The sequence below is a fragment of the Eptatretus burgeri genome, chromosome 13, assembly GCF_056783735.1.
Source record: "Eptatretus burgeri isolate ZD-2024b chromosome 13, Ebu_testis_v1, whole genome shotgun sequence".
In the NCBI taxonomy this organism is placed as follows: Eukaryota; Metazoa; Chordata; class Myxini; order Myxiniformes; family Myxinidae; genus Eptatretus; species Eptatretus burgeri.
The window spans coordinates 48520636-48532798 of record NC_140973.1 but is presented as its reverse complement, the minus strand read 5'-3'; the positions used below and the strand labels follow the sequence as shown (position 1 = coordinate 48532798).

The window sequence follows — 12163 nt, the reverse complement described above, 5'->3', positions numbered from 1 at the left end:
CGAATCGCGACCGCGTCGCCCACCGGATGGACAATTCAGTCGTGACCCTCTCGGAACAACGCCGGGAGCTAGTCACGGGTGGGGGTTTAACCCCACCACGACCGTGCCAATTGCCCACCCGCGCAGGATAGGGTTGCTCGCCAAATTCGATCTACCTAAGTACCTGCGCGGATGGTCGACCGTGCGATCGTACCATGCCACAGGCCGACTCCGGACATCATCCGCTTAAGCGGTCCGTTCCGTGCTACAGTGATAACCGAGCAGTGTTATCATCGGCCTCGACGGTTCCGATTAATTACCGGGCGTATTAAGCCCACTATGAACCCTTTACGTGAAGCAGGATGGAGGGTCAATTAAAGAGGAAAAGAGACGAAGCAGAGCAGGCACAGTTCAACAAGCAAGCATTTTATTCACACGCACACACAGATAAGCACGTAAGGCACGTATTTACAGCAATACACAATCAAAATGCACATATAGTAACCAGAACAATAAAAGCAACGATGCAGAGCTACACCCGAATACGCGTACACACGGCAACACTTAAACAGTTCTACTTTAGCCAGACTGGCTCCACCCACGGACATTCACACTAAAACCCCAAAGAAAAGAAAGAAAGAAAGAAAGTCGCGACTTCCCTTTTGTCTCTGGTGAGTCCCTCTCCCGTGACCGTCAGCGTGGTCGCACCTGGCCCCGACCTCTCTCGCGGCCGGCGAACCCTCTCCGGCACTCCCCGTCTGGACGCACAGGTCCACCTCGCAACGGGCGCTGCCGCGTCTCCCGTCCGTGCCTTTGTGACAGGCCCGCTCACCAAGGCGTGGGCGCAAGACCTCTTCCTGATGACCAACCAACCGAACCACCAGCCAAGATAAAGAGGAAGAGGAAGAAGAAGCTCGAGAGGGAGCCTCTTAGGAAACCTTCTTTTTGGGAGCCTCTCAGGGAGCTTTTTTGCGCCCGCCCGTGTCCGTCTTTTATCGCGCGGGACTCCGCCCTTCCGCCCCGCCCCGTTTTCGGCCCCGCCTCCCTTCGAAGCTTCTTGGAGAAGCTTCTCGAAGGGGGCGTGCCATCACGCTTTCCCTCCACCCCGCTCCGTCCGGGGGCCGAGGGAGTCAGTTTTTTGGCTCGGAGCCAGGGAATTATTCCCCCAAAAAGAGGCCCCACCTTCACATGACCTCTGACCTTTGACCTGCATAGCTCTTCCTCCACTCCAAAGCGCGGGGAAGTCAGACGGGAAAAGCCCACCGAGCGTCCTTGTTGGCTTTTGTTTGCTCCTCCGCGGAGATCGTAACTGCACGGAGCCTGTTGAATGGTAAGTGGTGAAGATGTGGTAGCGTAGATGATGGAGGTGGCGTGGTTGCAGTGTGGTTGGCGCTGTGATGGGGATGGCGGGGTTGTTGAAATGTTGTGTGTTTGAAATAAAAAATAGAAAAAGAAAAACGCCTAACTTCAACGTCGCAGTCCGAATGGATCACATAAATTCCCTCTATACAATGGGTTTGGGCTAACTACACATGTACTTAGAGATATCTCACCTACGGGCCCTTCATGGTGTTTTGCGAATTTCCACAGCCGTAACAATATCATTCACAAGTTTTCCACAGCCAAGGCCAGGAATGTGCACATTTATGTTTGAAACGTTGAATAGATGTATGTAGACTGGTCACACTCGCTTTAGTCACTAAACTCACTCACACTCGCTAATAAAAGTATAATTTGTCGATTGGTATAATCGTGAAAATGGTATCTTTCTTTATTGGATAATTTGTGCATTGGAAAAAAAATAAAACTACATTTGTCAAATAGTCATAGTTTGTGTGATTAATCATTAATGCATGTGCTGTTACGGATTATTAATTTATGTTGCATATATTGAGGTCCTTCCTTCCCATTAGCCTGAGGCAAAAGTTGAAGTTGAGATACCCTTAATCTCGGCCTGGATCCACCAGAACGTATTGGGCCCAATACATTTTTGAAATATCATGCTATATATCGTTTTTGGCCCTATCTCTCAATGGTGAATAATCACTCAAGAAATTAAATTCTCGTATCTAGATCCGGATTTGGATCTTCACCAAAATCGAATCAATTCGTCGAGGTCACACTCTGAACGTATCCACCAAGTTTCATCCGAATCAATCCACAACCTTTTGAGATATCGTGCTAAATATCGTTTTTGGCCCGATCTCTCAATGGTGAAGAATCACTTTAAAAATTCTCGTAGTCGGATCCAGATCTGAATCCGGATCTTCACCAAAATCGAATCAGTTCGTCCTTGTAACACTCCAAACCTGTCCACAAAATTTCATCCGGATCAGTCCACAACTTTTTGAGATCTCCTGCACACAAGCAAACAGACAGACAAACAAACAAACAAGGACCGCTGAGAAAATCGATGCACAGACAGACAAACACACACAAACAAACAAACAAACTCTTAACTGTACAAAGTGACAGAAGTTGTCTTCGACAACTTAACAAGCAGTCATAGACTGGTACTTACGAAATCGTCAACTTGACCTCTGACCTTGTCTAATAAAAGCTGTCTCTTGAGAAGGTAGCGACGCAAACCAGAAGTTTCTACGATGATTCTGAACCAAACCATCAAAAATCGTAACGTCGACCGAAGCAAAAATCTCCATTTCTCCAAGCAATTATTTAATATTATTTTATCAAAGTCACAAAACCATAATATTCGCCCATCCACCAACAATCGTTACATAATCCGACGGCTTATCGAGTCAGGCATGCGACGATAACCTTTATTGGGATAAAAAAATGACTTTTAAACACCATCTTTATCGAAAACACCGTCAGCGCGCACACGGAAAACCATTACGTGATCAACGCTGCCTCTGCTCAAGTGCACTGCACCACGTGACGACCTGTGACGCGCGAGTGAAATATTTTTTATGCAATCTTAAAACGTCTCCAAAACATCCGATTTTTACCAGAATTTTGACAACTGAGATTTAAGCATCCTAAGCGATCGCAAAAACCGAAGACAAAATTAAAATCGAAGTTAAAACCAACTCGTAACGTTGAGCGAAACAAAAATACTCCATTTCTCCACATGAATTTACGGAATTATGTTTGACCTCACTGTGATCTTGACCTTTGACCGATTTTGACCAAAATCTAATCAGCGCTAGCCATCACCCTCCTGAATCATGTGGTGAAATTTGACATCGGAAGCTTCTTCTGTTCTCGAGTTATCTGTACCAAACCATCAAAAATCGAATGTTTGACCTCACTGTGACCTTGACCTTTGACCGATTTTGACCAAAATCTAATCAGCGCTCGCTATCCTCCTGAATCACGTGGTGTAATTTGACATTGGTAGCTTCTTCCGTTCTCAAGTCATCGTGCCAACAAACAAACACACAAACAAACACACACACACACACACACACACACACACACAAACACACACACACAAACAGATGATGGAAGTCATCAATACACTTACGAAATCTTTAGATTTCGTAAGTAACAAGCAGTCATAAACTGGTACTTACGAAACCGTTAACTTGACCTCTGACCTTGTCTAATAAAAGCTGTCTCAATAGAAGGTAGCGACGCAAACCAGAAGTTTATATGATGATTCTGTACCAAACCATCAAAAATCGAATGTTTGACCTCACTGTGACCTTGACCTTTGACCGATTTTGACCAAAATCTAATCAGCACTAGCCATCACCTGCCTGAATCACGAGGTGTAATTTGACATTGGTAGCTTCTTCCATTCTCGAGTTATCATGCCTACAAACAAACACACAAACACACACACAAACAAACAAACAGATGACGGAAGTTATCAATACACTTACGAAATCTTTAGATTTCGTAAGTAACAAGCAGTCATAGACTGGTACTTACAAAATCGTCAACTTGACCTCTGACCTTGTCTAATAAAAGCTGTCTCGAGAGAAGGTAGCGACGCAAATCAGAAATTTCTACGATGAATCTGTACCAACCCATCAAAAATCGAATGTTTCACCTCACTGTGACCTTGACCTTTGACCGATTTTGAACAAAATCTAATCAGCGCAACTCATCATGCTCCTGAATCACGTGGTGTAATTTCACATTGGTAGCTTCTTCCGTTCTCGAGTTATCGTGCCTACCAACACACAAAGAAGCAGTCACAGACTGGTACTTACGAAATCGTCAACTTGACCTCTGACCTTGTCTAATAAAAGCTGTTTCTGGAGAAGGTAGCGACGCAAACCAGAAGTTTCTACGATGATTCTGCACAAAACCATCAAAAATCGTAACGTCGACCGAAGCAAAAATCTCCATTTCTCGACGCAATTATTTAATATTATTTTATCAAAGTCACAAAACCGTAATATTCGACCATCCACCAACAATCTTGACATAATCCGATGGCTTCGCGAGTCAGACATGCGACGATAACCTTTATTGGGATAAAAAATGACTTTTAAACACCATCTTTATCGAAAACACTGTCAGCGCGCACACGCAAAACCTTTTCGTGATCAACGACGCCTCTGCTCGAGCACGCTACACCATGTGATGACCCGTGATGCGGCGAGTGAAATATTTTTTATACAATCTTAAAACGTCTCCAACACATCCGATTTTTACCAGAATTTCGACAACTGAGTTTTAAGCATCCTAAGCGATCGCAAAAACCGAAGACAAAATTAAAATCGAAGTTAAAACCAACTCGTAACGTCGAGCGAAGCAAAAATACTCCATTTCTCCACATGAATTTACGGAATTATGTTTGACCTCACTGTGATCTTGACCTTCGACTGATTTTGACCAAAATCTAAGCAGTGCTAGCCATCACCCTCCTGAATCACGTGGTGAAATTTGACATCGGAGGCTTCTTCTGTTCTCGAGTTATCTGTACCAAACCATCAAAAATCGAATGTTTGACCTCACTGTGACCTTGACCTTTGACCGATTTTGACTAAAATCTAATCAGCACGAGCCATCACCTGCCTGAATCACGAGGTGTAATTTGCCATTGGTAGCTTCTTCCGTTCTCGAGTTATCGTGCCTCCAAACAAACACACAAACACACACACACACACACACACACACACACACACACACACACACACACACACACACACACACACACACACACACACAAACAAATGATGGAAGTCATCAATATACTTAGGAAATCTAAAGATTCCGTAAGTAACAAACAGACAGACAGACAAGCAAATAGAGAGGGGTGAAAACATGACCTCTTTCATTTTCAGTGGCAGAGGTAATAAAAACAAAACTTCTTCCAATGCATCTCATTGACCCAATTTGTATTTCAACGGCTATCCTTAAAACCATCATTACCTCCGCAAGCAAGGGTGAAGGAGGTTATGTTTTCACCCCTTTCTGTCTGTTTGTAAATTTGTTACTTGCAATTAAGTATATTGGTTGGTCGATTTTGTTACTTACGAAATCTAAAGACTTCGTAAGTATATTGATGACTTCCTCCTCTGTTTGTGTGTTTGTTGGTTTGTGTGTGTGTGTGTGTGTGTGTGTGTGTGTGTGTGTGTGTGTGTGTGTGTGTGTGTGTGTGTGTGTGTGTGTGTGTGCGCGTGTGTGTGTGTTTGTGTGTTTTTGTGTTTGTTTGTAGGCACGATAACTCGAGAACGGAAGAAGCTACCAATGTCAAATTACACCTCGTGATTCAGGCGGGTAATGGCTAGTGCTGATTAGATTTTGGTCAAAATCGGTCAAAGGTCAAGGTCACAGTGAGGTCAAACATTCGATTTTTGATGTGTTGGTACAGAATCATCGTAGAAACTTCTGGTTTGCGTCGCTACCTTCTCAAGAGACAGCTTTTATTAGACAAGGTCAGAGGTCAAGTTGACGATTTCGTAAGTACCATTCTATGACTGCTTGTTATTCTGTCTGTCTGTCTGTCTGTCTGATTGTTTGTCGCCTGCAGGTCACAATTTAAAAGCGATCTTCATGAAACCACCACTTGATATAGTTTGCCATAAGGATGAAGCCTATTTTTTTTGATGTCAAAAGATCAAAAGGTCAACATAGGTCAAAGGTCAACAACTTCGGTGAGATTTCAAAAATCCTCAATTTTCATCCAATTGACTTGAAAATTGAAGAGGATTTATATTTCAGGTCACTGAATTAAACCAGCCAATTATTTTGGAGATCAATATTGACCAAAAGGCCAACATCGTCCCAAGGTCAACAACTAAGGTGGTATTTCTAAAATCCTCAGTTTACATCCGATTTAATTGAAATTTGAAGAGGATATATATATATATATATATATATATATATATATATATATATATATATATATATATATATATATATATATATATATATATATATATATATATATATATATATATATATATATATATATATATACATTTCAGATCACTGAATTGAACCACTAATTATTTTGTTGGTCCACATCGGCCAAAAGGTCAACATAGGCCGAATTTCTAAAATTGTAAATTTTCATCCGATTCATTTGAAATTTGAAGAGGAGTTACATATTTGGTCATTTAATTTCACCAGTAATTATTTTTGAGGTCAAATTTGTTTTATGGATTTTGCAAGTGTTGTGCTTGGCACAACGTCTTCTTGTTATTCTGCCTGTTTGTCTGACTGTCAATCGCCTTCAGGGCACAATTTAAAACCGATCTTCACAAAACTTCACCAAGTTGAAGAGGCCGTCTCAACTGACAAGCCTATTGATTTTGAGGTCAAATGTCATCCTGAGGTCAAATTTCTAAAATCATTGTTTTTCATCAGACTGACTCGAAATTTGTACAGGATTTGCATATTGTGTTACTGAATTGGTTAGCTAACTATTTTGAGAGCAAAAGGTCAAAGGTCAAAGGTCAACTCAAGGGCAAACTTTGAAAGTCATCAATTATCTGAAAAATCTTCAATTTTCATCCGATTGACTTGAAAATTAAACAGCAATTGCATAGTGCATTACTAAATTGGGAAACCAACTATTTTTGATCTCAAAAGGTCAAAGGTCAACGCAAGGTCAAACTTCTAAAATCATCATTTTTCAACTTTAAAATCATCATTTTACATCCTAATGACCTGAAAGATGAACAGGATTTGCATAGTCCATCACTGAATTGGGAAAGCAACTATTTTTTGAGGACAAAAGGTCAAAGGTCAAACTTCTAAATTCATCAATTTCAATCTGAAAAATAATCAATTTTCATCTGATTGGCCTGAGCTTTGATTAAGATTGTCAATTTTAATCTTAAAGAAATGGACAATTTGATGCATCCATGGCAACCTTTGGAGAGGGGGTGGATTTTGCAAGTATTGTACTCTGCACAGTCTTTTTCTTGTTTGTTTGTCTGTTTGTTTGTTTTTGTGCAGTATATCTCAAAAAGTTGTGGACAGATCTGGATAAATTTTGTGGACAGGTTGGGTGTGCGACAAGGACGAACTGATTAGATTTTGGTGAAAATCTAGATCTGTATTTGGCGACTTTAATTTTTCAAATGATTCTTCACCATTGAGAGATTGGGCCAAACACGATATATAGTACGATATCTAAAAAAGCTGTGGACGGATTCGGATGAAACTTGGTGGACATTTTGTGTGCGTGACAAGGAAGAATTGCTTCAATTTTTGTGAAGATCCGAATCCGGATTCGGATCTGATAATTTTTTAAGTGACTCTTCAACATTGAGAGATAGGGCGAGACTAATATATAGCACGATATCTCAAAACCTTCTTGACAGATTTGGATGAAACTTTGTGGTCAGGTGGGGTGTGTCACCGTGACAAATTGATTCGATTTTGGTGAAGATCCAAATCCAGATCTGGATACGAGAATTATTTAATTTTTTAAGTGATTATTCACCATTGAGAGATCGGGCCAAAAACGATATAGTACTGGATAGCATGATATTTCAAAAATGTCTTGGGCCCGATATGTTCTCGTAGATCAGGCATTACGTGGCGGAGGTACGCACTCCACCGCTTGCTCTTCTAGTTTGTCTCAGGAATTATTTTCTCTCGGGATTTCACTATCCGATGCAAGTATGGATTGGATGTGTTACGGAGGCTTTATGACTATGATTGTTTATAGAGCCTGCAACTTCATTAATTATAGAATGTTTCATTATTATAGCCTAACAATGATGCCAAATAACATATTTTAATAACTGCTTGTTGAAGAATGGTCGAAGGAAGAGTGATTCTGAACAATAGTGGGGTGTGGTGAATTAAAGCAAGTAAAGGTGTTATTGATTGTAAAATAGTCACTACAATGGCCATCAGTATTTTGCCATCATGTATTGTAACAACAGTAGAGTTTTTTTTCACTATTTCATGGTACCATTAATTTTAATGCAATAATTACAAGTCATGGGCCCGAAGTTTAGTCATGGACCAATGGGCCCCAACCCTCAATACCCCCACTCCCAACTCACTCTTCCCTTGCATTTAAATTCTCTTCTTTCTATTCTGGGAACTCACATTTCTCTGATGGAGCACAATTATTTCCACCTTCTTTGGGGAGAGTGGGTGGGAGGGGGAGGTGGCGAGGATGCCGGCGGGGGGGGGGGGAGGTTGGGAGGTGGGTCAGCCCAGGAAAGTTTTTGACCTCGTCTTTCATGAACCAAGTGGTGATACCTGAAGTACAAAAAAACACACCAAGACAGCCAGTTGATGTGTCCAAATCTGTTTCAAAGACAAAACCATAGTGAGAAATGTTTCAAAAGATATAGGACAAATCAGTCTACTCCCTCATCTTAATGCACTTGAATGCCAGTTTAGCTACGTGTCTTGAGCTACGTGTCGAGAAACCATTGCATACTGTGTTGCAATGAAACCAAAGAAGGAAGGAGATGAAGTCATCGACCAAAATAGCAACAGCTCTTTGTACAAATGGCAAACGGGTTAGATGATCAGATTCAATGCAGTAAAATGTCACAGAAGTTGTTGCGGTGAATGCATGCATGCATCCTATATTCGAAGGTAAATCTTGACTAACACAGCAGCAAGGACTACCAAATGTGTTTGTATTTGACAGTTCGAGTGAACACAATGGCGATGTCACGTATAAAATATGGGGATAATAACCTCAGACAGCAACAAAGCTGTTTAATCAGCGTTGAACTTGATGTTATTCTGAATGACAATGTACCCTCTCCAGTCCCCCATCTCCCTCCCCACCACCCAGGTGCTTGAGATGCTCAACAAAAGCTATTGTATCCCATTCCCTCAAACAATTCAGTTTATAAATGGATACCATGAATGAGTCTTTTAGCAATAGAAGCCTGCTTTTGCCCAATCTGTAATACTGCATTCAGCTTTAGTATCATTGTTTAAAAGACAAAGGCAATTGAGGTGATTCAGTTATATGGGAATACGGCAGATGTCGCACAAACAAGGAGTCATCATCTTCGAAAATAAGTTGATCAATTCTGTGATTGGGAATTATCGTTAAATTGTGATCAAAGTCTGTGTGAATCCCTGGAAATTAAACTTCCTTTGCAAACAAAAACTGTGCAATTCTCTCAGTTCCTCCAAAGCACTTTGCCTTCGCCTGCCACAGTGGATCTACCACATGTTATGTGGGAAAAGGGGGGGGTGATCCATAGCAAGATTATGGTAAGAGTAGCATGGACCATGTGATCGCATAGTGTAGTACTACCCCTGTATTAGCTAAATGTCGAGAGGTAAGTTGAATGTAGTATACGCACTGAGGTGGCGATTGTGGATCAGAGAGAAATTTAGGGTAAGGTTGTGTTGTGCAAAACCTCCTGTCAAAAATGCAAGGCCAGGTGGAGGATTTGTGGGCACAAATGGTACAAGACAGCATGACACACTTTGACAAGACCATCGCAAACTGTTTGGCACATGTACACAAGCCAGGGTGACGAGATGCGCTGCAGGGCCTGGAAGAGGAGTGAAATCCTTTTTTTATAGGAAAAACCGGGCAGGGCAAGATGGCCGGAACAAGATGCTACCCACACTCACGGACGGCCAATGAAGGGACCCGCTGCTTGGGGAGGCGATCCCAAAGTCCAGGGGAGGGTCTTGCTCATGCTGGACAGAGAGTGCAATTGCAGCCACGGAACAAGGAGGATGCAACAGCCCTGATCCCAGAATGTCTCCACTTTCATGTGTGATCACCTATGTTCCTCACCTTTGTGGTCCAAATTGCCTCAGCCAGCACCGTCGTGGAACTGCAGCCCAGCTTCATGCCCATAAAGTCCTCGTCTGTTCTGATCCCTTTGGTCAGGTGAATCTGGTATTATCGGTGCCATATTGGGGTAAAGGTATTTCTTTCATTTGTGTATATGTTTACATGGGCCCTCATCCCTGTTAGCGTCCATTTACGATCAGGTTTGTTCCATTTAGCCCTCATATCTCACCCACCCCTCTTCCCTGTATTCTTTGGCAATAAAGCCCATTATAATTACAAGGAGCATTTTCCCACCTTTTTCCTCCAGGGTGTACGAACACGGCCATTTTTTTAGGTTTTTTGGGGGGTGAACCTTGGGGAACAGTAAGCTAGAATAATTGAATGCAGTCGTCAACACCTTTCGGTCATTCACGGTATACAACCCGCACAGACGGCTCATGTTAATGGAAGCTGTCTGACATAAATCATATCAATACGAGGGGCATTTTTGTGAGAGGCACCAGGCAAGAGGAAATGGAGTATACACAAATCACCCAAGCAACACCTGCATGCATTTTATTATTTTATTTCCTAACATATTTTAGTTAAAGAGCATTTCATATCTTCAGAGCTGCACTTTTCTGCACCAGTGAACCCACGCTGTGCTGAACCCTGCTGTGCATGAGTCAGAATTTATTTTTTTTGTCATAACGTTTCATCTCTCTGCATGTCGCCCAAAAACGGGAGAAATTCCTCATGGAAATGTAGTGGCAAGGCTTCAAAGATACTTCAAACAGAAGGGCTTATCGGATTGCATGGTCATTGTACAGAGAACAGTGTCTGTGATAGATGAAACGCATTGATAAATGGCAAAATGGATTTTTACACAATCAATTTGTTCTTCTTCTCTCTCTCATTTAAACCCTCTTTTTGCATTTATCTTTTTCATTTGCTGAATCACACATTTGTAGAGTGTACAAAACAAGATGTACATTGAAGATCAGATGGCGAGATGAAATTGAAACATTTCCTGGAGTGCATTGGCTTCAAATTGCATTTAATACAACAGAATGGACCAGATTGAGGGAGGCCTTCATCCTGCTGTGGAATCGATAGGCCGGTTGGTTGTCAAGTTGAGTACTTTCAATGACTAAAGTGTGAGCTTTAAGAATCGACAATGGATCAAATCAACAGAACCTTGACTGAGATATGCCATCCACCATGGGAAGCAAGGAGAAGCTGACATTTTGGGCATTAACCCTTAGTCGGAGCAACTGTTCACCAGCGAAGATCAACACTAATGTTCAGGAGCAAGACTAGTTCTTCATTTTTCCGATAACTAGCTTTTACATAGATTTTCAAGAGACAGTAATTTTGAAAATTAGATGAATGAAGAGAGATGAAGAAAATAACAGAAGTTGGAGGAGTGGAGAGGTTTTTTGAAAAAACAAACAAACAATTATATAGTATTTTAAGGAGTGGGAAAGCATAAGAATAAATTGTCTTGTTGGGATCAAATTTCACAACAGATTTTCATCCACTGTAAATACAGTCCTCTCTGTAAGTTAGAGCACTAATATGGAATTTGTTTGGAGTGCTGACAATAACTCACCTTCCGACTTCGCAAAATGCACTGTGGGGTCTTCAGCGTTAACCAACGCCCCCCCCCCCCCCCAGTGCTGGCAGATGGGCCCTCAGGCTAAAGGTCCTTCCGATGGATAAGACACACATTCATGAAATGCCCTGCATGTGGAACACCATAATGACAATTTATAGCTACGTTGGGATTCAAATCCAGGTTACACACCTCACAGGTGAATGTGCATCCACATACCTTCAAGCTTTCCTGCCAACCCATCATGTATATGAGCAACACTAATATATATATATATATATATATATATATATATATATATATATATATATATATATATATATATATATATATATATATATATGACCGTTTTTACAGCCATTTTTCTCTGCTGTGCAGGGGTTTGGCTTTTTCTTGAGGCAATGTTTTATGGCCGGATGCCCTTC

The 12163-nt window shown here is 41.5% G+C and overlaps 1 long non-coding RNA gene across 1 annotated transcript; it reads right to left on the bottom strand.

The window, feature by feature from the left end:
- Positions 1-384: 384 nt before the first annotated feature.
- LOC147014427 (uncharacterized) lies at positions 385-11921 on the bottom strand. Its single transcript, XR_015050759.1, has 2 exons — positions 8470-11921; positions 385-1299 (listed from the first exon to the last, which is right to left on the bottom strand). It is a non-coding gene; the product is annotated as an uncharacterized LOC147014427 (long non-coding RNA).
- Between the last annotated feature and the right edge of the window lie 242 nt (positions 11922-12163).